General features: G+C 36.8%; 1 pseudogene; it reads right to left on the bottom strand.

The window, feature by feature from the left end:
* Positions 1 to 3,387: 3,387 nt before the first annotated feature.
* Positions 3,388 to 27,596, bottom strand: part of LOC127421032 (UPF0711 protein C18orf21 homolog) — a 26,794-nt pseudogene continuing 2,585 nt past the window's right edge.

Below are 27,596 nucleotides of genomic sequence, written 5' to 3'. Positions count from 1 at the left end.
CGTCTGTCTGACCACTTCTGGGTAAAAGAGTGAGATGACCTAGTGAATAATGTCAAAAGAAAAGTAGCCAAGAAAAATGTGCACCTTTATTGTTTAATGTATAATAAAAATGTAATATACTATTATAAATTATTAAATATTATTGTTAATAGATTTTTATATATAATAAAACGCTTTATATCTAAATTACATAAAATATTAATTTATTAGGCATCTAAATAACATCTAATAAACTACTAGTCAAAAGTTTGGATACACCAACTTATTCTTATTTTCTTATTATCCACGTTATATATATATATATATATATATATATATATATATATATATATATATATATATATATATATATATATATATATAAACACACACACACACACACACACAGAGACAGAGAGAGAGAGAGAGTGCGTTCAGTATTCAGACCCCTTTTCTTTTTTTTTTTTTTGGTCACGTTTTGTTATGTTGCAGCCTTATGCTAAAATGCTTTGACATAATTATTCAGACCCTTTGCTATGACACTTAAGCTCAGGTGCATCCCATTACTCTGGATCATCTTTGAGATATTTCTACACTTTGATTGGAGTCCACCTGTGGCAAATTCAATTTATTGGACATGATTTGGAAAGGCACACACCTGTCTATTTAAGGTCTCACAGCTGAAAATGCATATCTGAGCAAAAACCAAGCTATGAGGTCAAAGGAACTGAGGAGACAGGATTGTGTCGAGGCACAGATCTGGGGAAGGCTACGCATTTTTTTTGTTTGTTTGTTTGTTTTTTGGTTGCATTGAAGGTTCCCAAGACCACAGTGTCCTCCACAATTCTTAAATGGAAGAAATTTGGAACAACTATGACTCTTCCTAGAGTTGGCCGCCCAGCCAAACTGAGCAATCGGGGGAGAAGTGCCTTGGTAAAAGAGGTGACCAAGAACCTGTTGGTCACTCTAGTTGAGCTCCAGAGATCATGTGTGGAGATCGGAGAAACTTACAAAAGGACAACCATCACTGCAACACTCCACCGATCTGGGCTTTATGGCAGAGTGGCCAGATGGAAGCCTCTCCTCAGTGCAAGACACATGAAAAAGCACCTAAAGGACTCTCAGACAGTGAGAAACAAGATTCTCTGGTTTGATGAAATGAAGATTGAACTGTTTGGCCTCAATTATTAGCGTTATGTCTGGCGGAAACTAGGCACCGCTCATCACCTGCGTAATACTATCCCAACGGTGAAGCAAGGTGGTGGTAGCATCATGCTGTGGGGGTGTTATTCAGTGGCAGGGACTGGGGGACTGGTCAGGGTTGAAGGAAAGCTGAATGCAGCAAAATTCAGAGATTTCCTTAATGAAAACCTGGTCCAGAGCTCTCCGACTGGGCCAAAGGTTCACCTTCCAACAGGACAATGACCCTAAGCACGCAGCCAAGACAATGCAAGAGTGGCTTAGGGACAACTCTGTGAATGTCCTTGAGTGGCCCAGCCAGAGCCCGGACTTGAACCCAATCGAACATCTCTGGAGAGATCTGAAAATGGCTGTCCACCAACAGTCCCCATCCAACCTGACAGAGCTTGACAGGATCTGCATAGAAGAATGGCAGAAAATCCCCAAATCCAGGTGTAAAAAGCTTGTCACATCATACCCAAAAAGACTTGAGGCTGTAATTGCTGCCAAAGTACTTACTTAAGGGTCTGAATACTTATGTCAGTGTGATATTTCAGTTTTTTCTTTTTAATACATTTGCAGAGTTATAAAAAAATCTGGGTTTTGCTTTATCATTATGGGGTATGGAGTGTAGATTGATGTGAAATTTTTTTTAAAAGCATTTTAGCAACATAAAAATGTGAAGAAAAAAAAAAGAAAAAACCCCGAAGGGGTCTGAATACTTTCTGAATGCTCTCTCTCTCTCTCTCTCTCTATATATATATATAAAATAAGTCATCAAAACTGAATAACACAAATGGAAGTATGCAATAAATAAATTATATATATAGTGTGTGTGTGTGTGTGTGTGTGTACTGTATGCTGGGCACTTGTTGGCCACTTTTACTTACTATTCGGTCCAACTTATCTATTTATTTTAGTTTCCAAGGAAATTCACAAATTTATACATATTTTTGACTGTTAGTACACTGATGAGCCAAAACATTATGACCACCTGCCTCATATGCTGTTGGTCCTCTGCGTGCTGCCAAAACTGTGCAGACCCATCGAGGCATGTACTCTACAAGACCCCTGAAGGTGTCCTATGGTATCTGGCAGGGCGCATTATCCTACTGAAAGAGGCCACTGCCATCAGGAATACCATTGTCATGAAGGGTTGTACCTGGGCTGCAGCGATGTTTAGGTAGGTGGCATGTGTCAAATTGACATCCACATGAATGGCAGGACCCAGGGTTCCCCAGCAGAACATTGCCCAGAGCATCACACTCCCTGCACTGGCTTGTTGTCTTCCTACAGTGCATCCTGGTGCCATCGCTTCTCCAGGTAAACAGCACACATGTACACAGCCATCCAAGTGCTGTAAAAGAAAATGGGACTCATCGGACCAGGTGACCTTCTTCCACTGCTCCAAGTTTCAGTTCCGATGCTCGCATGCCCATTGTAGGTGCTTTCTACGGTGGACAGGGGTCATTATGGGCACTCTGACCAGTCTGCGGCTACGCAGCCCAATACGCAGCAGGGTGCGATGCATTGTTTGTTCTGACACATTACTCCCATAACTGTCATTAAAATTTTCTGTGACTTGTGCCACAGTAGACCTTCTGTCGGTTCAGACCAGATGGGAAAGCCCATTGTGCATCGATGAGCCTTGGGTGCCCAATATCCTGTCGCTGGTTTTTGGTTTGTCCCTCTTCGGACCACTGTCAGCAGGTACTCATCACTGCTGACCGGGAGCACCCCACAAGCCTTGTCATTTCAGAGATGCTCTGACCCAGTCGTCTGGCCATAACAATTTGGTCCTTGTCAAAATTGCACAGGTTTTCACTCCTGCACTCAACAACCTGACTAGAACTGATTGTTCGCTTACCATCTAATCTACCCAGACCTTGACACATGGTCTTGTTAGGAGATGATCAACATTATTTGCTTCGTCTGTAAGTGGTCATAATATATTGGCTCATCAGTGTATATATATATATAGATATAATTTAATAGTAATATTTCTAAAAACACAAATACCAAGACCTTGGTATTTTCTGGTAACATATAACAAGTCTTCCATGTACCCTGGCTGTCACGGTAAATGGAGCCATCGGCAACCTTTCTTCAAACACGTGTTTATCTAAATTGTACTCTAATTCAACTCATGATGTAATGTAATGCTGCTTCTCTAAATACATAAGATGGCGATTTGCATAGCTCTTTAATAATAAAAAAAACTTAAGTGGTTTACTTTTTATTGCAAAATTCTGTGAAGCATCAATCAAGACAAAAAAAAAAAAAAAAACTTTCATTTTAATTGCACTATGCTGAAAAAAAAAAAAAGTTTCTATGAAATAAGGAATCTATAGACCTAATTTACAGTAGCGCCATATTTGATGTTTGGTTAGAATGAGAGGCTGTGATGCATGCACTGCATAAAACTACTCGATCACATCTAATTTTCCCAACTTATGTTTTCGGAAGTTTTTTTTATCCACTGATATTTTAGTAAAGATCAGCTGAATGATTAACACCACTTTAAACAACAGTATGACCCACAGAACAGACAAGTCTATCCCTTATAGCCTAATTTTCATTTCAGTCAATAATCAAATATGGCACAGCTTTGAATAAAGTCTATCGGCAAAACGCTTTGGTCTTTGCTATATAGTTTGAAGGCCATTAGACCATCAAATGTAAACAAGAAATCCCAGCTCAACTTGAAAGAATATAAAATGATTTTCATTTTGTGAGCCAGCATAAGACAATCCATCTTCCCTTACAAAATTGAAGCAGTGATGTAAGAGGGCTAGTTTTGTGTACAAAACTAACATATCACAACAGATAAAGAAAGTATGTAACATTATGAAAATAAATGCCAAACATACAAAAAATAAAATAATCAGAGCATGGTTCTGTAGCACATGTGACAACCTTAAGTGACACTCTCCTAAAAAACATAAAGTCCACAAGGATCCAGAGGCATAATTGATAGAAGGAAGGCAGACGTGCTGTTTAATAAACAGTAACCCGCTATAAAGGCATTACTGCCAAAGTTCTCAAAACCACCCTTCCACAGTCCTCCACTAGGTGGCACTGTAATACACAAGGAGAAACCATCACCAGCCAATTCAAGCTGAATTTCAGTAGCACCACTCAAAGTGGGCCACAGCCTTTGGTCGAAGGATTCAGCGTAAGACCTTCAGAGATGTTCAGAAAGAGGAGAGGAAGTCCTTCAGACCCCCTTTCTTGCTCTGCCATTTGTCTTCCAGCATAAGGAGCTTCTTGAGGCGAGCAAAAGGTGACGACTTTACACTACCTGACTTTGAAGATGATGAGCTGGTGTTTGAGGACACTGACCTACACAGAGAAAAGGTTTGGAGTAACAGAATTAATTAATTATTTAATTAATTAGTAAATGACAGAATCTTTCAAATTTTGGGGTAAAAGTTTGTGGATGGTAATCAGATTTGGCTAACAGGGGCACTGCAATAGATTTGCTTAAACATAGATCATACCTTGGTGTCCCACTTGGTATTCTGTTCAGTGAAGATTTTGGATTGGCCCTGTTAGCAGACTGTGGAGTCCTGAATTTGCCCACACTCCCTGGGGTGCTGCGGTACCTTGATAGAGTAGTCAAAAATTCCCTGTTCATTCCAGGTTGTCTGGACGTCTTACTACAGGTGTGACAAGTGGCCATCTAAGAGAAGAGAGCATTGTTTTGTTGGTTACACAAGAAATTGAATGAAAGATTTTTTTTTATTTTTTATGACTGTTTGCCAATATTATAATTTGCAAGAAGACATATAAATGATTTACAAAATTGTGTGCATAAAAGAACAACATTAGTAGGGATTGTTGTTATGATATATTTGGAAAATGTATCCTATATGAAAAACAGATGATGAAACCTTTAAAAGAAACATGCAATATTGATTAAAGCAAATCTGATAAGAAAGGATGTCAGTGCTTTCACAAAACAGCCCTCTATCAGAGCAACTGTGACAGCCAGCAGTGACAATCTGACATCAGAGGTGCTCACGGATCTTAGAGATGGAATGCAAGTTATGTTGATAATATGCATGACTGTTAGTCCCTCTGGAAATCAGTGGAGAAAGTGTGGAGTGTGGACAGCCAAGTGTCCCGCAAACAAATATTGCAGTCTATCAGATTACAAAAACAGTTGTTTGAACTTTTGATGCTGGCTCAACTTTATCAAAACCACAATATTAAAACGCAACACCAACACAATGCATTGCTTTAACCTGAACAAGTTACAAAAACTCATGTATAAAACAAAGTTGTTGCTTCTCGAATACTTTTTAATTGTGTTATAATATCTGCTAACACAGTGCTATGACAGTCAGGAGTTGTAGACAACTCTTTGACAGGTATCTCACACATTGCACATGAACGTGAGCTCTAAAAACAGCAGTGTACAGGTCACATGCCCTGGAGGCCAGAAACTGCCAGAGACAAACACTAATTTAAACCACCCAACCACTGGGGCTTGCATACTTTTGCCCTGACACACAAAAATTCTATTTGACATACAGAAGAGTTTCTTTAAAAACACATTAATGCTGGGCCATAACCACCATAGACTGAGGGTGCAAGTCCCTCTTAATATTTAGATTAGTGCTCGACAAATACAGGCTTTCCAATGGTTAATCCTTAAATTACCACATTTGTTTTCCACAATCCTGAATATGTAGTGACATTAATGCAATTATTATGAATATATCATTACAACTGGTCACCCCCGATTCTGAATATGCAGTAAAAATGTTGCATTATAGCAATTAATACCAATAAATGGTTACATTTGGTTGCCCAACCCTGAATGTGGTTACATCATTGCATTATTGCAATTAATATGAATAAATCATTACATTTGGTCCCTCCAATTCTGAATATGTGGTTACATTTTTGCATAATTGAAATTAATGTACATGAATTAATTAGCAGTATCTGCACACACTATAAATCAATTCAATTTAGGTTCTTCAAATCGCTCAGTGGAAATTAAACTCACCGTCACAAAGGTAGTCATTGCTTTTGAGGGTTAGAGGTGGCTGAAACTGAAGTAGAAATTTGGATGATTTTAAATGCTCCAGTCATTCAGTGAGATAAGCTATGTTTACTACTGCTCTCTTCATGTTTGGAGATTTAAAGAGCAAGCACAGCCAATCAGCTGCAGTGGGGCGGAGTCTGAGTGACTCAATCACGACTCTCATCGGTTACTGAAGGTTTTCAATGTAATTCCCTAACAATCCTTTATGAAATTCCTCTGACATTAAATGTTCAGATGGTCTACATGAGAATTAATCAAACTTTCTTAATATATCGACCCTTTCTTTACAATATGATTTAATGAAGACAATAATCACAGTTGTTCTGGTGTGATCAAATTACCTGTAACGCCGGACTTAAACTTCACATGCACCAAATGACATCTTTATAGCTAAAACATTACTTATCTTGCAGAGATTAAATATATCAGTCCCTAAAGGGAAATGCTTTGGTATTTAGCTTAAACATAGGCTGAACTAACCAAGAGTACAGCTGAATTGGGGAAGACCTCATACTAGTTAACCTCTGTTTAAAGTCGATCGGTTGTCCATATAAAGACAATGGTCTCTGCCATATCCTTTAATCTCAATCACACAGCTCACTCCTAAAATAGCCTATTATCCATGATCAATATCTGCCCATTAACCAGGGCCATAAACACAAGGCTTCAAACAAAGATGCCGACACAGCTGGCTGGTAGGTGACCATTGGAACAAAACTGTCAAAGATGAAGACAGATTTAAGGGGAGATGAGAAAAATGCCATTCCTGACAGTCTTTCTTCCCTGACTCTTAGATTTAGAGGAATAATTCACCCAAAAATGAAAATTCTCTCATTATTTACTCACCGTCATGTCATCCCAGATGTGTATGACTTTCTTTCATCTGCTGAACACAAAGATTTTTTGAAGAATATTTCAGTTCTGTAGTTCTATACAATGCAAGCTAATGGGTGGCAAAAGTTTGAAGCTCCAAAATCCACATAAGGCCAATATAAAAGTAATCCAGATGACTCTGGTGGTTAAATACATATCTTCTGAAGCAATATGATAGGTATGGATGACAAACAGATCAATATTTAAGTCCTTTTTCCTTCACTTTCACCTTCTGTTTTTGGTGATTCACATATTTCATGCATATTACCCCCTACTTTATATTTAAAAAATGACTTAAATATTTATATGTTTCTCACCCACACCTTTCATATCGTGTCTGAACACATGGATTTAACCACTGGAGTCATATAGATTACTTTTATGCTGCCTTTATGTGGATTTTGGAGCTTCAAAATGTTGGCACCCATTCACTTGTATGGTTTGGACCTATAGAGCTGAAAGATTGTTCTAAAAATCTTCATTTGTGTTCTGCTGAAGAAAGTAATACACAACTGGGATGGCATGAGGGCGAGTAAATGATGAGAGAATTTTCATTTTTGGGGGAACTATCTCTTTAAAGGTTAAGTGTGTAATTTTTTTCAATTTTAAAATACTGTCTCCTTTCTCAGCTTAATATGCAGTCAAATAATTATAATACATATAATTAACTTCTTCCATGGAACAAAGCAGGAGATGGTTGTCAGTTCATAACAATCTGCGAGAAACCTTTAGTATTCCATGGAAGAAAGTCATACGTTTGACACAAACGAATTGAGGATGAGTAAATAAGGACAGCATTTTCTTTTTAAGCTCTTCCTTGAAGTTGTACTTAACATTTCCTTTACATCCTGAACATTTCTTTCATTGGCTGAAGGTTGTAGGACAGGCACATGGGTGATGGGTGATGAGTGAGACAAATCTTTGTTGATCCTTCTTCTTCCCCCTCTCTTTCAGAAATTCCACATAAACACAGCTGCATATCAGCACTTCATAAGAGTATCAATAACACATTCATCAAACAGTGACATGATGACGCTCTGATCTCAAGACGTCTGTCCAAAGTAATCTAACACCCACACGTGATCGGAGTTCGATAAATATAGGGCTATGAGAATCCACATGCTTTTTTATACTGGCGAAAACTCTGCGGCTCCTGAGAGATTGATGCAATCAGTCAACAGCAGCTGTTGAGGCAGAGAAAAGAAAACAAATAGAGAAAGCAAAACGGAGCAGGAATGGATGCATATAGATTATGGTAATGTGATGCAGGGTGAGGAGTCATGAATGGAATGACAATATTGCCAGAGGTTTCTACTACTTCTAACCTTCCACTTACAATAATTTCACATTATCAAAACATGAATACATATTAGATTATCTATAATTGATACTGTATATCTATAATTATTGCAAGAACCACTATTACTATTGCTCGTACTAACAGTTAGAAATGTAGACAAACCCTAAGTACTAAACTCTGTGAGTAACTCATCCTGCACCATTTGTGCTATGGAAAGGAATAATACTTCAAATCATGTGGCTTGTTGAGAAGAGGTGTATTATTACTTGTCTAAATAATTGAACATAGTATTTTCACCTGGCCCACGATAAAACAGACAAAAAAGTCCTTGCTGCACATTGTAGGAGGGACCTGAGCTATGTCTAGAGATCAGAATATCATCAGGGCATGGGGTTTGCTCTTTTGACTTGGGCCAGTTAAGCAACCAACTAGTAACCAAGCAGAACACCCTAGCTATCACATAGGAAAAAAAAAAAAAAATCAGAACACCTTAGCAATGGAATAGTAACACCCTAGCATCGTGGCAGAAATTGTATTTTACAGGCAAGCACCACTTACATTTTCTTGAAAATTTAATAATCTAGTTCACATCCAAAAAATTAATGATTTAAAAATTCTAAATTGTTTTAAATGTGTTGGTTAATATAGGAAGATTCATAAATATTTCAAACTAATTTCTGCACATCTAGATGTTAATTTCTGTAATAGAAAATCATCATAGGAAAGGGTGGTTTAAAAGAGCTTTTCAATGAGTTATCCCTCACTTCTTGAACATTTACTAACACTTTTCTTCTAAAACACACATCAATCCAGCAAATGGGCTCTTTGTTTTCTATTAATAGACAAGGATCCTGAAATACCCTCAGCCACAAGCTGGGCTGGACTGTCTGCTGTAACCTTGCTGTTGAGATACTAGCTGGCAGAGCTGTCCTTGATTTGGAAGCATGGCCAAATCCTTTACAGTTAAGTCAGAAGTTATTAAAACTAATTTTTTAACCACTCCACTGATTTAATATTAGCAAACTATAGTTTTGCAAGTCATTTAGGACATCTACTTTGTGCATGACATGAGTGATTTTTCCAACAATTTTTTACAGACAGATTGTTTCACTTTTAATTGACTATATCAAAATTACAGTGGGTCAGAAGTTTACATACACTAAGTTAACTGTGCTTTTATGCAGCTTGGAAAATTCCAGAAAATGATGTCAAGCCTTTAGACAATTAGACAATTTGCTTCTGATAGGAGGTGTACTGAATTGGAGGTGTACCTGTGGATGTACTTTAAGGCCTCCCTTCAAACTCGGTGCCTCTTTGCTTGACATTATGGGATAATATACAGAAATCAGCCAAGACCTCAGAAAAAAAAACTGTGTACCTCCACAAGTCTGGTTCATCCTTGGGAGCAATTTCCAAATGCCTGAAGGTTCCATGTTCATCTGTACAAACAATAGTACGCAAGTATAAACACCATGGGACCACGCAGCCATCATGCAAGGAGATGCATTTTGTCTCCTAGAGATGAACATTGTTTGGTTCAAAAAGTGCAAATCTCCACCATGAGCGGGAACCACATTATAGTGACCACAAGGAGGTTAACCCAACGTCACTCTACCCTCCCTAGCAACCAGGCCAATTTGGTTGCTTAAGAGACCTGGCTGGAGTCACTCAGCACGCCCTGGACTCGAACTCGCGACTCCAGGGGTGGTAGTCAGCATCAATACTCGCTGAGCTACCCAGGCCCCCGACATTTCACATTCTTAAAATAAAGTAGTTATCCTAACTGACCTAAGACAGGGAATGTTTTCTACAATTAAATGTTAGGAATTGTGAAAAACTGAGTTTAAAGGTCTTTGGCTAAGGTGTATGTAAACTTCTGACTTCAAATGCGTATGTGTGTGTGTGTGTGTGTGTGTGTGTGTGTGTGTGTGTGTGTTCAGCTATTGATATGAGGAGACCAATCTGCTTTCCAGGGTGATCGATCTTTGGTATGTCCAACCCTCTTGACCAAACATGGAAAATTTGCATCACTGATTCTTTCCCTGGAGAGAAATTAGATGCCACACGTATCATGCATCAAATGTAGGGTGGAAAAAGCCAAGGCTGTTTGGCACAAATGCTACCCAGAATGTTAAAAGATGCACACAACAGTTGAGCTTTGTGTCAGAGGAAACTTACATTATGAGCAGCAGCGATCCAATTTTCATACTATTTGTCCTAAATAGCATGCAAAAATTAGTAGGAGCATGGCCCAAATCATTGTCCATTGAAAATATGATGTCAAAAGAGCTTGGATGGTGCACTGTTTCCAAAGTGTGCATCCATACATGCTTTTTTGGGCTTACTGTATATAGTCCACAACCAAAAGCATGCAAGAGAATAGGAAGAGTTTATGACAGTTTTCTTTCTATTTCTTTTAAGTTGAAGAAAATTGGGGAGAAAAGCCAAACCAAAGCTGCTACAACAGTTTTTCAAATGTCTGAACCTAAAAGAGAAGTAATAATATATTTTAGTAGTCAGGTAATGAAATTAAATAGAATCTTATGCTTACATATGCAAACATTACATGAAAAGGGGATATGTGACATCAAAAAGCAATTTTATGATAAGTTAGTATGTCCCAATACTGGCATACTGTCTAGCTATATACTCAAAATTACAGTATGTGCCATCCCCATCACTTGGCTCACACCATACGACCATGGAATTCTGCAATAAGCTCAGCATGTTCATTAATGAAATATTTTGGCTCATTTGACTATTGCTTATTTTCAGCAACCAAAGCAAAAGCATGTTGTACTCTCAGCTCCAATTCTTTCACGCAAATATTCACTTTGCAGATTTTCCCCTTAAATCAGCACAGAAAATGCAAAATAAAGTGGATTCTGTCAAGGCCTAGATATCACCAGCCAAATAAACTTTAGTGTATAGTCTAAGTATAAGAACTGGGACCTAGCCTAGGTGCTGTGAACAGCCTATATACAGTAGTAGCAAGGATGCACTAAGCCACTGGAACCCACTCCGTCTTTAACCTCACTGCACGAGCTAAAAATGAACCTCTGAAATACATAGGTAAACTCCGGTGAACTTTACCATAATTCATGCATCACATACTGCATGTGCTTATGCAAGTATATTTTTATCAGGGAAGATGAAACAGGCCTTAATCCAGCTCAGGTAAGCCAATAAAGAAGTGGATGCTTATAATAACTTGCTAAAGACCTGGTAGAACTGTCACAAACTACCAGCATGTCGAGCATTCCCAATTCAAGAGACAGGGTGCAAGACTGATTTCAACATTTAAGGCCAAGAACCCCCGCCCAACCCCTTACCTAAGTATTAAAAACCGGTAATTAATTCAGCCAGGACAACACTTAACATATAAACTCTGTTCAAACTTTGTTTTGAAGATAATTTTATTTTTTAGACATGCTATTTTTGGTTTTAGTAAACAATACTTTTTTTGTTTTTAACTATTTTTATTGATTCCATTCACAAAATAAACATAACTTTATGTTTATTATAATTCAATCAAATTATATACATTAAGCCCCTCCCCCCAAACATTCCACCACCCGACACAAACACGCACTGCAGTGGTCATAATTAATTAGAACATTAAAAAAAACATAAGTATACTTTCACAAAACAATAAGAATGCACATACACATTTAAAACCATGAATCCCTCTCCACTGCCCCTTCCCGAGAACCCTCCAAAATGGCCAAATATCTACCCCACTTCCTGTTAAACAAATCCCATTTTCCCCACCTTCTATATATCACCTCCTCGAATGCCGCCAACCTGCCCAACTCTTTGCACCACTTCTGAAATGAGGGTGCTCTGGCCGACTTCCATCCCCTAAAAATGATCCATCTGCCTATCATAACTCCGGCTAGGACCCAACTTTTTATATGTCTGTCCCCTATATTAATGACCACCCCATCACCTAAGATACAGAGTCTGGGGCAAAATGAAAATTGAGTGTCCAATACGTCACACATAAAGCTCTGAACCCTCAACCAAAATTCTTGGATCTTAACACACCACAAAAAAAACATGGGTTGTGTACCCATCTTCTAACTGGCATCACCAGCAGGTGGGTGTGTCTTTAAGACCAAGCCTATACAATCTAGAGGGGGTCCAATAGAATCGATGTAAAATCTTAAATTGCATAAGGCACACCCTTGCATCTCTAGATGTAGACTTGACTTTTTTAGAATACTAGCCCAGACTCCCTCCTCCAATACAAAGTTTAAATCTTTCTCCCATAATCTGTTGAGAGAAGTTGAAATTCCATCCCCCAGACTCTGAATTAGCAGGGAGTAATACACTGATGCCTCATGACCTTTATCAAAAGCAGTAATCACTACTACCAGAGTATCTGCCGCTTCGGGGGGGTGTATGCTAATCTCAAAAATAGTACAGAGCAGGTGGCGCAGCTGTAAATACCTAAAGAACTGAGATCTGGGAATCCTAAAATGTTGAACCATATTTTCAAAGGATCTCAACACTCCACTCTCATATAGGTCACCGAGCATATTAACCTCCCTCACAATCCACTCTGACCAGCAGAAAGGGGACTTATTACTACATAATTTTGGGTTCAGCCATATGCTCGAGGCAACATTTAAATAAATGTCTGAATTAAACATTCAGGACAATTTTGTCCATACGGAGTGCAAATGTGAGATAACGGTGTAACTTAACTTCTCTGGTTAGTTTAATAGAAAGGCTTTGCAATGGCAAAATAGGGGCAAGAACTACCTGTTCAATACAAAACTAGGGAGGGGCTCTCTCAGGTGGAAGCTACCAATGAGCCAAATGTCTGAGACCGAATGCATAATAATAAAACAAACTCTTGGGTAGGCCTAGCCCACCTTTGTCAACTGGCCAATGTAACTTATTGAAACGTAATCTGGGACGTTTACCATTCTTAATGAAGGACTTCGCTATGCTATCAAATTGCTTGAAATAAGAGAGGGGGACATCTACAGGGAGAGATTGTAGCAGGTTTGAATTTTGGAATACAACTCATTTTAATAACATTAACCTTCCCAATCATAGATAAATGTAATGAAGCCCACCTGCCCACATCGCTCAAAAACCTTTTTATTAAGGGGTCAAAATTAACTCTAACTAAAATGGTAACTTTTACACTCGTTTGGATTTTGTCCTTTTTAAGAATCAGACTGCTCCGGGCTTGTGTCATGGTTGGCGGAAGCTTTCCATTCTTTAATGATAGTATAAGATCTAAAAAATTCATCAGCAAAGCCGTCTGGCCCCAGAGCCTTGCCTGTAGGCAAGGCCTTAATTACCTCGCCAAGCTCCTCCAAGGTTATCTCAGAATCAGGTTATCTTTTTTTGCTCAGTTGTCGGTTTAGGGAGATCTAATGGTTCCACAAAGTTCCTAATATCTTCATCAGTAGACAAAGACATGGAACTATAGAGATCAAGATAGAATTCTTTAAAAGCATTATTAATATCAATGGCCGAGGTAAATATTTCACCACCAGCAGATTTCATTGAGGGAATGATAGAAAAAGACACTCTCTGCTTTATATATCTAGCCAAAAGCTTCCCTGCTTTGTCCCCCGACTCAATGTATGACTGGCTTGCCCTGAATAGCCAAAACCCCACCTTCCGTGACAAAATAGTATTATATCTGTATTTCAATCGGGTCAATTCTCTGAGGCCATCAGACGACATTTGGCGCTTTAGCTCTGCCTCTGCACATTTAATATTCCCTTCCAATTCCACGAGTTCTTGTGCTTTGGATTTTTTGGTGGTAAACAATACTTTTTAAGAAATTTAAAATAAAAGTTAGAAAATATTCCACTAATTTACATTAAATGTTTAGTTGAGGGTCATGAACGCCTAAGCGGTTATGGCGCAGAATTTCATTAACACTGAACAAAACCCTAAAACCTAAGCTTACCTAAGACTTGCAAATCTAGTTTAATCTCATTGTCTCTTAATGGTTTATTTTTAAGAATTTTCTATTAGCTTTATGGCCACACAAGAAAAACAGATGAAGAGTATTCTTTCTCAAAGTGAAACTCGGAAAACTACTGATATTAAATGCTAAGTAATCAGTGTAATCTTGAGATTTGTATTGCTAGCAAGCCATGTCAATGAATATTCAAAAATCTTTAGGCAAGCACATTTAAATGTAACATTTGAAATGTTTGGGGTGCATAAGTAAAAAGTCTGTTACTTGTGTAACTTGCCCAACTGTTTATATGACACTTTAAATATTTAATGGCATTAATCAAGAGTCATATTCTTCATAGTAAGACAGATATGAGGCAATATTTATATGAATTATCAACCCAAGTCTGAAAATAGAGAAAGATGGTGTTCCATGACCCCTTCTTCAAAAGACATTACCCTCACAGCTACTAGTGTCAGCTCACACAGACAGTTCATAGAGATGAACTCTCTTGACACTGGCTCTCTGTCAAGTTCATTGTAAGTCCAGTCAGCATCTTCCTCTCCCATAAAGAAACAAATGCCACCATGTGTGTAGCATACAGCAAACTTACACCTCCCCCAGAACCATGAGTCTTTCAGTATTACTAACTACAAGCTATAAAGAAAAGTGTAAAACTGCACATAGACCGCCATTCCAGTGCTTTAGACTGTTAAATACTTCTACAAATAAACACATATCACTAAGCACCCTCTTACCACTCAACAATCCAGTCACAGTCCTGAGGAGTGTCAGACACCGGGGCTGAAAATATAACTTCTCTGCTTTTAATCATCATAAGCTCATCTTATTGGCTCTAAGATGACAGTCATTTGAGGCTAAATGCATTACTATAAAAGGAGCATTTCGGTGTCTGATTAATGTCCTCCTGTTTAACGTGTGTGATAATCAATAACCATAACTTAAAAAAGAAATTAGTCTCCTGGCTAAACTTCCAAATGGGTTAAATCATGCTGTTCCACAGGCAGTACTCTTATAGAGGGCATTAGTAGTAAAAATGCACTTCACATGGTGTGCATGTCAATCTAAGTGGAAAGTCAATGGGAACTGCCTGTCGGGTCACATCAATGATTCTGTCCCTGTCTACCAAAGGCAGAGCAGCGGAACAAATGCTTAAAAGCAATAAACCAGGATATTTTCAACATTATGTCTATGGCCTGTCTGGCAGTCCCTCAGTCTGTAAAAAACATATAGCAACCTGTTTAATGAAAATACATTTAAAATGGAATCTTTGCAGGCAAGTTAGCCAAAAGACCTGAAAACAAAAATGTGTTTTTGTTAAACCATTTAACTGAATTCTTCAGTTAAAAAAAATTAGCTACTTGAGCTGTAGCTACTTGACACATCCAAAAAAAAATTAGTATGAAAACAAATTATTCTGCTACATTTACGCCACTCTTCCACACTAGAGCACGTTTTCCTCCACGAAAACGCACTCCATTTCCACATACTACTGAAAACAATGACGTTAGCGAACGGAAAACAAAGTTTTTAAACAAAAACAGATTTGTGCTTATGTGGTCTAAAGTATTTTGTGGTTGGACTACTTTTTTAGGAGGAAGAAATTCTAGTTGTGTTAACAGCTAAATTCCATTGGGTGGAGTTTGCAGAACATTCTGGGGTGAATTCACTTAACAGTTATGGCACTTTTGCATGTGGTAATTCAGCGCAAAAACCTGCGTCTTATTCACTAACATTTTCTATTGATCATTTCAGCAGCAATTCATAAATAATGATCAAATGATGAAGAAGAGCAGTATAACCTGACATATATCCAGATGTGCAGTGTAGTCAAGCGCACTTTTGGCATGTTTAAGAAATTATTTATGTGTCTGGATCACAGTGATGCTGTATAGTCCCGACAAGGTGTGTCAAATCACGGTCTGCTGCATCCTCCGCTATATAGCACTTGAATTGGCCTGCAAGATCTAAATCGCTAAACAAGCACTTTCACAGGCCCAATTAATTCTTTGTGAATTCCCCCCTCTGTATCTTTGTGTAAACTTTGCAGATTTTTACAGAGCATTGTATCAATAGTTATGTCACATCTCTACCATGCCCTTCCAGGTTTCTTTACACACATGCCATGCAGAATACTTTACACTGGTCATGACATGAGGTGAAAGATTGGATATAACGTCGCACAGACAGGGTTTGTAAATGATTCTATTACACCAGTTTCATGCTAAAAGATGTAATGTTTAGAGTTATGGTTATACTTTTAAAACAGCATGATTGTTGCATATCTAAAATGTATATTTATATGTATATACTGTAAATGTATGTATACTAGGCAGCTATTGTAAGTGTCTCACTGCATATACATATATGGCAATGTGAGGTCTGTTCTGTCTGGTTTATATTCATCTATCTAATCTTAAGGATCTGCACTTAGGAAAGGGCAGAGATAGGACTAGGTTTAGGCCTGCACTCAAGAGGACAGAAATATGCATTTAAATGAACAGGTCAATTGACCTCACCAGAGAATTAGTGGCCCATTTAAACTTCTGAAGGACTTCAGCCTGTGCTGAGTCTTTTTCCTGCTGCCTCCCTCCTCAGAAGTCTTCTAATCCTTGCTATGGGCTTCCGCTTTGGCCGTAGGCACACCCGATGATTGTTCGGTTGTTGCCACTGGAAACAGAAGGGGCAGAGCACAGACTCCGGCAGGGAAGCGGCTAGCACAGGGGTAAAATATAGTGAAGGATTTTTGGCATGGTAACTAGTTTAAATAAAACAGATGATGCTCTATTCTGAGGATGGTTTGGTATTTCTTTTATGTATTGGACTAAAGCTCTTACAGACTTTCCAATATGTGGTCATCCTACCCTGCCGTTGGACTGTCTTTGAGCTTTGTAAAGGCCATGGAAATGGGTTCTAGTTTCATATATGGTTTAACTTTTAGATTACCATTCCATTTCAAACCAACCTTCTGTTCTAGTGCCTATAACGTATTATATAGACTACTGGACTATTATACAGACTGGGCCTGTAATAAAATAAAGCATTTACAATGACAAACAGGTTGAATATAACAAAACCCATAACTTACCATTCATCTGATGCCTTCGCCTGTAATAAAAAGTAATACAAGAGTAAGTTATCACATCTCTAATTTGGTGCCACTAACTTCACCAAAGGCCAAGGCAACCAGCGCAACTTCTGTGAACTAGTAGTGTTTCGTTACGTTAGTAAACAAATCTGTTTTAGAAATAATATTTTAAGTGAACAAATTATCCTCACTCACTTCCATTGTTTCGAAATATTGAGAAATTACTTCATAAATTATAAACTGATGAATAAGTTTCGTCAATGATTCGATGACTCATTCATATAAAAAATGAAGCTCATTTGTCGCCACCTACTGGAGTATATATGCAATCTCCAGAAATGGCCACAGAATGAATCAGTGAATGAAATGAAAATAACAACGAATCAAAATCCCCACCACTATTTGGAAAGCCACGAACACGGTGAAGTGTTCAGATGCTGTTGGGACGCCAATTCGAGGACCAGAACAAACTGTTGTATAATTCAGTATATTAAACTGGAATAGAAGAAAGCATTTTAAACCCCCCAAAACACACACACACACACACACACACACATTACCTTTAAAGGAACTAGCATTTAGTCTCAGATATTGCAGCTGAATAATTTATAAGCTTGGCAGAGGTCTAACACCCATCTGATGAAATATCACTGCAGCGTGTTTAGATCTTATACATAGTACGCAGGGTAAAACTCTGCATCACACTATGAATAAGAATGATACTCTTCTGACTTCTCGATGTTGCTGTCTGGCATTCTCAAGATCCTAAATACTGAAAACCCTTGTAATTTCAAAACCTCTGGGAGAATTAAAATATGACACTCTAAAGCAGGCAAAAATAGTTGGGACAAAATGTCCTATACATACTGCACGTCTGCATCCTGAACTCATGACCATGACTTCCCAAACAGCTTTAATTTCCCACGAGACATTGTGTGTATGCACTCTATTTTAGAACCGGTGCTGTTTTGACTACCTTATTCATCTCTCATAATCCTATAATTACTAATTATGGGGGGGGGGGGGGGGGGCAGGGGATGTCCCATCTGCAACATTCTGTAATGCCACAGTGGATGTTTCCCAACATGCCATAGAACCCAGGGCAGACACCTTGGTCCCTATCAATCATATGGGTAGTGATGAAGTGTGAGGGAAATATTTCCTATCTGCCTGCCATGAAGCCGGATATTTGTCATAGTAAACACATCACAAAAGGGGACAAATCAAATAGTGCCATTAACAATGTCAGTCATCTAGCTTAAAACATCACAAACACAGACTGTGACCATGAACACAGACCATTAAGACTGTGACATTTTGTCTTGATACGGTAATGGCAGTATTTGTTTAACTGCTGTCAATTCATGCTGATTTTAATTAATAAAAGTGTCAGGATAGAAATTACAGTATTACAGACAGTAAGCCAATCTAATGAGAATCATCACGAATAAAGAAACTCAAAAGTAAAATGCCAGGATGTATTACTGAAATAAGGAATGAGGGAAAGTATGCATATAATTGTCATAAAATTTACTATTATTATTTTATTTAACTTGAATACATTTATTCATTGGATTATTTGATAGATGTATTTTCCCCCCATGATTTTGTGGTAAAATATGACCTGTGTCATGGATTCAACCATTTACGATATGATTTATTTTATTCATTGACTGATTTAATCTTTTGTTTTATTTTTAGATTGAAAGGGAATGTTTGAAATAATTAAAAAAAATGTTTTAAAGGGACAAGTACAACCTCCCATCACTGTCATTTTCTGCTTCTCTAAGAGCAAGTCTTTGGGGATGTAATAATACCACATGCCCTCTACACTGTGGTAATCAAATTAAAATAGTTTCCCTATTTAGAGTGCAACTCCTTTTAAGAGCTCTCTGAACACAGATAAACAACATTTAATTTACAATGCACTGTCTCAGCGAGATGATATCAACAATGGCTGATCTCCCATTACTTTCACTGTGATAAAAAAAAAGAGAATAATGTCTAGTTCACCGTTACTGATCAAGGGGACACAATACATTATCTTTAACGATGACTTCAGCCCAGTGACAGACGTTCAAAACCATGCCTTGAGTTGACATCTGTGGCAGCTGTTGAGAGTAGGCTTTGCATTCATGAGAGCTCAACAAAAATGGTTTCTAAATAAGAATGTAACCTTTGCACAACTCAACAAAACGGGTTCTCATGGCATGCATACTTACAGTCAACAGATTCCAGTAACTTACGTATGTGTAAAACGTGAGTCAGTGCAGATGTACCCAGCACTAACACTCCAAACATGCAATGTGTTGGCCCTGAACAAGGGCTTGGGACACATTTAATCCAAGAAAAACATGCCACGAATGATTTAAAGCTAAACAATAGAGTGTAAGTCTCATTCATCTTCACTCACACTTCATTATGAACACAATACATTGAGTCATTTGTTCCAATAAGCCAGCTGACTTGTAACATGTTAGGAACAAGCGTCTAAAGTGTCCAATTGTCCAACTGAAAAACAAGAACTTCTTGGCCTCAGTTTCCATCTCACTGGATCTGGGATCCTCCTTCACTTTTCACCACAATTTTTCCTGGCTTATGTGTATAACATAATAAAACTGAGCTGGTATAGCTGCTTTTTAAGTAGACTGTTTCAAACTACAAGAATCCTGACTACACTTATGATAGTTCACCTTAAGTTTACAGCTAAAGAGCCTCAGGACAAGACAGGTCTGTGGTAATACTTAAGGAACAAATGAACTGCTCCAATAAGACTGTAACACAACTTCACAGCAGAAGGGAAGGAGAACACAGGGAAGCAGGTTTTCCAGGCTCAGGTAAGACTTTTTATCGGCCACTTCAATGCTTTACAACTTCACAAACTCATTAGCTTCCCAGGCACGTAGTTAGTTAGACACATCAGCTTCACAAACACAATAGATTAAATGCAACAGCTTCAGGAGCACTGTGGCCTTCCTTGTGCCAGACTCTCTCTCTCGCTCCTCTGCTGGTGGCGTGGCTGCTTATATGCCGCTCTCCCCATGCAACTGGAATTAGAGACAGGTGTTAAACATAATCTAGCTCAGCTGCAAGTGCCCTTACTGCTTTCTCTCTCTCTCCGGAAGGACGCTTGACCACACCCCCGCTGCCACAAAGACAGCTGTAAAACTGCTGATCGAGATGAAGTCAGATGTGATTATTACACTAAAACACTGGTACAAGCACTCATCTGTATATCCGTTAAATGGTCACGGTTTCAGGCTCATGGACATACAGGTGCATCTCAATAAATTAGAATGTCGTGGAAAAGTTCATTTATTTCAGTAATTCAACTCAAATTGTGAAACTCGTGTATTAAATAAATTCAATGCACACAGACTGAAGTAGTTTAAGTCTTTGGTTCTTTTAATTGTGATGATTTTGGCTCACATTTAACAAAAACCCACCAATTCACTATCTCAAAAAATTAGAATACATCATAAGACCAATAAAAAAAAACATTTTTAGTGAATTGTTGGCCTTCTGGAAAGTATGTTCATTTACTGTATATGTACTCAATACTTGGTAGGGGCTCCTTTTGCTTTAATTACTGCCTCAATTCGGCGTGGCATGGAGGTGATCAGTTTGTGGCACTGCTGAGGTGGTATGGAAGCCCAGGTTTCTTTGACAGTGGCCTTCAGCTCATCTGCATTTTCTGGTCTCTTGTTTCTCATTTTCCTCTTGACAATACCCCATAGACTCTCTATGGGGTTCAGGTCTGGTGAGTTTGCTGGCCAGTCAAGCACACCAACACCATGGTCATTTAACCAACTTTTGGTGCTTTTGGCAGTGTGGGCAGGTGCCAAATCCTGCTGGAAAATGAAATCAGCATCTTTAAAAAGCTGGTCAGCAGAAGGAAGCATGAAGTGCTCCAAAATTTCTTGGTAAACGGGTGCAGTGACTTTGGTTTTCAAAAAACACAATGGACCAACACCAGCAGATGACATTGCACCCCAAATCATCACAGACTGTGGAAACTTAACACTGGACTTCAAGCAACTTGGGCTATGAGCTTCTCCACCCTTCCTCCAGACTCTAGGACCTTGGTTTCCAAATGAAATACAAAACTTGCTCTCATCTGAAAAGAGGACTTTGGACCACTGGGCAACAGTCCAGTTCTTCTTCTCCTTAGCCCAGGTAAGATGCCTCTGACGTTTTCTGTGGCTCAGGAGTGGCTTAACAAGAGGAATACGACAACTGTAGCCAAATTCCTTGACACGTCTGTGTGTGGTGGCTCTTGATGCCTTGACCCCAGCCTCAGTCCATTCCTTGTGAAGTTCACCCAAATTCTTGAATCGATTTTGCTTGACAATCCTCATAAGGCTGCGGTTCTCTTGGTTGGTTGTGCATCTTTTTCTTCCACACTTTTTCCTTCCACTCAACTTTCTGTTAACATGCTTGGATACAGCACTCTGTGAACAGCCAGCTTCTTTGGCAATGAATGTTTGTGGCTTACCCTTCTTGTGAAGGGTGTCAATGATTGTCTTCTGGACAACTGTCAGATCAGCAGTCTTCCCCATGATTGTGTAGCCTAGTGAACCAAACTGAGAGACCATTTTGAAGGCTCAGGAAACCTTTGCAGGTGTTTTGAGTTGATTAGCTGATTGGCATGTCACCATATTCTAATTTTTTGAGATAGTGAATTGGTGGGTTTTTGTTAAATGTGAGACAAAATCATCACAATTAAAAGAACCAAAGACTTAAAGTACTTCAGTCTGTGTGCATTGAATTTATTTAATACACGAGTTTCACAATTTGAGTTGAATTACTGAAATAAATGAACTTTTCCACGACATTCTAATTTATTGAGATGCACCTGTATTCTCAAAATGACCACATTTTGGCTGGTCAAATGGTCTGGCTGATATGTCGGTCTATCGCTACATACAGGCCTATATAAAATAAACTCAAAGACATTACAATGAACTGCATATGTCTGGCTACTGGACATGAAGAGAAAACTGTATGGCTCTCTACAGATAGAAGATAAAGTTAAATCAACAGACATTCTCTGTTCACTGAAAATAAGGAACAAGTGAAAGTAATGCAAATATGCTATACATGGGATTAGTCACAACACAACAATTACAATATGTCTAATACACTATTTTACTGATGACATTTCAGTGTGCATGTTTCTTTCAATGCACTGATGTTGCATTTCTGTTATTGATGTAGTTCCACAAACTGGGGCAGTAGAAACAGAGACTAGGCACTATTAGCCTACACTTTGAATATTGATTATAACATAAGCTAATTACCTCATAAACAGCAATGTGCATTAAAAATGACCAATTAAATCACATAAATTAACCATTATCTACATTTTGGGTCACTAAAAAATATACAAGAGAGATCTTGTAGTGGTATCTACACTGTATTCAAGGTAACCTAGTCATTTTGTGATTACAGTGCATCCGGAAAGTATTCACAGCGCTTCACTTTTTCCACATTTTGTTATGTTACAGCCTTATTCCAAAATGGATTAAATTCATTATTTTCCTCAAAATTCTACAAACAATACCCCATAATGACACCGTGAAAGAAGTTTGTTTGAAATCTTTGCAAATTTATTAAAATAAAAAACGAAAAAAATCACATGTACATAAGTATTCACAGCCTTTGCCATGACACTCAAAATTGAGCTCAAGTGCATCCTGTTTCCATTGATCATCCTTGAGATGTTTATACAACTTGATTGGAGTCCACCTGTGATAAATTCAGTTGATTGGACATGATTTGGAAAGGCACACACCTGTCTATATAAGGTACTGTTAACTGTGGGACATGTCAGAGCACAAACCAAGCCATGAAGTCCAAGGAATTGTCTGTAGACCACCGAGACAGGATTGTATCGAGGCACAGATCTGGGGAAGGGTACAGAAAAATGTCTGCAGCATTGAAGGTCCCAATGAGCACAGTGGCCTCCATCATCCGTAAATGGAAGAAGTTTGGAACCACCAGGACTCTTCCTAGAGCTGGCCGCCCGGCCAAACTGAGCGATCGGGGGAGAAGAGCCTCAGTCAGGGAGGTGACCAAGAACCCGATGGTCACTCTGACAGAGCTCCAGCGTTACTCTGTGGAGAGAGGAGAACCTTCCAGAAGAACAACCATCTCTGCAGCACTCCACCAATCAGGCCTGTATGGTAGAGTGGCCAGACGGAAGCCACTCCTCAGTAAAAGTCACATGACAGCCCACCTGGAGTTTGCCAAAAGGCACCTGAAGGACTCTCAGACCATGAGAAACAAAATTCTCTGGTCTGATGAAACAAAGATTGAACTCTTTGGCCTGAATGGCAAGCGTCATGTCTGGAGGAAACCAGGCACCGCTCATCACCTGGCCAATACCATCCCTACAGTGAAGCATGGTGGTGGCAGCATCATGCTGTGGGGATGTTTGTCAGCGGCAGGAACTGGGAGACTAGTCAGGATCGAGGGAAAGATGAATGCAGCAATGTATAGAGACATCCTTGATGAAAACCTGCTCCAGAGCGCTCTGGACCTCAGACTGGGGCGAAGGTTCATCTTCCAACAGGACAACGACCCTAAGCACACAGACAAGATAACAAAGGAGTGGCTACGGGACAACTCTGTGAATGTCCTTGAGTGGCCCAGCCAGAGCCCAGACTTGAACCCGACTGAACATCTCTGGAGAGATCTGAATATGGCTGTGCACCGACACTCCCCATCCAACATGATGGAGCTTGAGAGGTCCTGCAAAGAAGAATGGGAGAAACTGCCCAAAAATAGGTGTGCCAAGCTTGTAGCATCATACTCAAAAAGACTTGAGGCTGTAATTTTTGCCAAAGGTGCTTCAACAAAGTATTGAGCAAAGGCTGTTTAATACTTATGTACATGTGTTTTGTTTTGTTTTTTCCTTTTTGTTTTTTTTTGTTTTTGTTTTTTTTTTATAAATTTGCAAAGATTTCAAACAAACTTCTTTCATGTTGTCATTATGGGGTATTGTTTGTAGAATTTTGAGGAAAATAATGAATTTAATCCATTTTGGAATAAGGCTGTAACATAACAAAATGTGGAAAAAGTGAAGCGCTGTGAATACTTTCCAGATGCATTGTATTTATTACAATGTGGTATTTTTATTTATTTTATGTTTTTTGTTATATTTTTCATCTGATATTCCAGAAAGTCCTAAATTAAGATGTCTTTGATCATGTTAACTAATTGTTTTCACATCATTAAATTGCTGGTATAAATGAATATTAATAGCCTATTAAAATGAAATTTGTATTAACACCTATAACACACACAAAACATCTTAATTGTCATTAAAATATATTTTAATGTAGTGTTATATTGAACAGTTGTTGTTTTTTTTTTTTAGGAACTTGATGCCAAAGACCTTCAAATATGATGATCCTCTTGAGGGACCCCCTTCCTAAAAATACAGGCAGATATATATATATTGATGTATAAAGCAAACTTGATATCAAGACAATTTTTGATAAATTACATAATTGGCAACTGAACTGTCATTCTTCTGAAGCAAAAAATAAAATAAAATTATTTACGTTGTAGTAAGTTGATAGAGTATCTTTTTTCTACTCGCTGTTTATACCTCAAGAGAAACATTTTCAATTACATTAAAATTACAGTTTTGATTTCTAATTATTAAAAGCTACGGCACTTTATAGAATAAAATAATATTTAAGAAAGATAGCCTAATAAACTAATTCGGTGAATGTAAACGATTATTTTAGTTGTATTTTACATTCTTTTTCTCTCAAGTTCTCCTCCTCCCCTCCCAGTTTTGCTCTGCGTTCTCGGGTTTCAATCAGAAGTGACCTGCTCTCTGCTGGTGACTGATGGCATAACAGAAAACATGTTCAAAATCAACACAGATCATGGGACGTGCCAATAAGAATAGCTGGCGAAAATAAATAAAATAAAAGTAGGCTATTACATAAGAAAGCGCGACTGTTCAGGGCAGATGTCTTTATAAAACAGAGAAGTATTAACTAAAAACTTAAAGAGTACTCTCCTCTAACTTTAGAGCCATGCTTGCTTGAACAAAGCTCAGCGTCCAGACCTAAAACAAATACCACCTTCTCAAATAATTGAAATGTATACTTATGAAAAAGAAAAATGTGAATATATTTGTTTTCTTCGTACAAACCAGGTACAATGTGTGACGGTCTCTCCAGTCTATATCTACAGCGTGCTTACAAATTACCCACAATACACCACAATGTGAGCGATGAATTATGGGAGTCGAAGATTTTTTTTAAAGATGTTAAACAGCGCGTCATGAAATAAAGTATTATCATTTTAATGAGAATATTCATCGTGTTCGCATTAGACCAGATTTATACTCTCATGAAAAAACTTTTCTCTTAACAACATAGATTCTGTTTATCTATACATATTTTACACCTTCGATGTGATTTTAAGAAGGCGTAAAAAATATATATATTTTTAAGCATGATTTGTGAATTTTGGCACACACACACACACACACACACAGACACACACACACACACACACACACACACACACTGTTTTCGCGATACAGTTAGAATGTCAGCTACTGCTGTAGCTTTATGGGTTTGATAAAATAAAAAACGAATTGCGTTAAACTAATGTTGCAATTCTGCTATGCTGGGTCTCTGAGGGTTAAAATTAACATAAAATTATCTAAATAATTCTACTACCGGTACCACATCTATTTATTATTATTATTATCATCATAATTTTTAGGCCTATTAATATAATATAATATAATATAATATAATATAATATAATATAATATAATATATTATAATATAATGTAGCATAATATAATATAATATAGTCTAATATTACATAGCCTAATATAATATAATGTAGCATAATATAATATAATATAGCCTAATATAATATAATATAATCTAATATTACATAGCCTAATATAATATAATATAATATAATATAATATAATATAATATAATATAGCATAATATAGTATAATATAATGTAGCCTAATATAATATAATATAATGTAGCATAATATAATATAATATAGTCTAATATTACATAGCCTAATATAATATAATGTAGCATAATATAATATAATATAGTCTAATATTACATAGCCTAATATAATATAATATAATATAATATAGCATAATATAATATAATATAATGTAGCATAATATAATATAATATAATATAGCATAATATAATATAATATAATATAATATAATATAATATAATATAATATAATATAGCATAATATAATATAATATAATGTAGCATAATATAATATAATATAATATAGCATAATATAATATAATATAATATAATATAATATAATATAATATAATATAATATAATATAGCATAATATAATATAATATAATGTAGCATAATATAATATAATATAATATAGCATAATATAATATAATATAATATAATATAATATAATATAATATAATATAATATAATATAGCATAATATAATATAATATAATGTAGCATAATATAATATAATATAATATAGCATAATATAATATAATATAATATAATATAATATAATATAATATAATATAATATAATATAGCATAATATAATATAATATAATGTAGCATAATATAATATAATATAATATAATATAATATAGCATAATATAATATAATATAATATAATATAATATAATATAATGTAGCATCATATAATATAATATAATATAGCATAATATAATATAATATAATGTAGCATAATATAATATAATATAATATAATATAGCATAATATAATATAATATAATATAATATAATATAATGTAGCATAATATAATATAATATAGTCTAATATTACATAGCCTAATATAATATAATATAATATAATATAATAAAGCATAATATAATATAATGTAATGTAGCCTAATATAATATAATATAATGTAGCATAATATAATATAATATAGTCTAATATTACATAGCCTAATATAATATAATGTAGCATAATATAATATAATATAGTCTAATATTACATAGCCTAATATAATATAATATAATATAATATAGCATAATATAATATAATATAATATAATATAATATAATATAATATAGCATAATATAATATAATATAATGTAGCATAATATAATATAATATAATATAATATAGCATAATATAA

Source organism: Myxocyprinus asiaticus, chromosome 30 (genome assembly GCF_019703515.2).
Source record: "Myxocyprinus asiaticus isolate MX2 ecotype Aquarium Trade chromosome 30, UBuf_Myxa_2, whole genome shotgun sequence".
NCBI classification, from domain to species: Eukaryota; Metazoa; Chordata; class Actinopteri; order Cypriniformes; family Catostomidae; genus Myxocyprinus; species Myxocyprinus asiaticus.
This window is presented reverse-complemented; position numbering and strand designations above follow the sequence as displayed.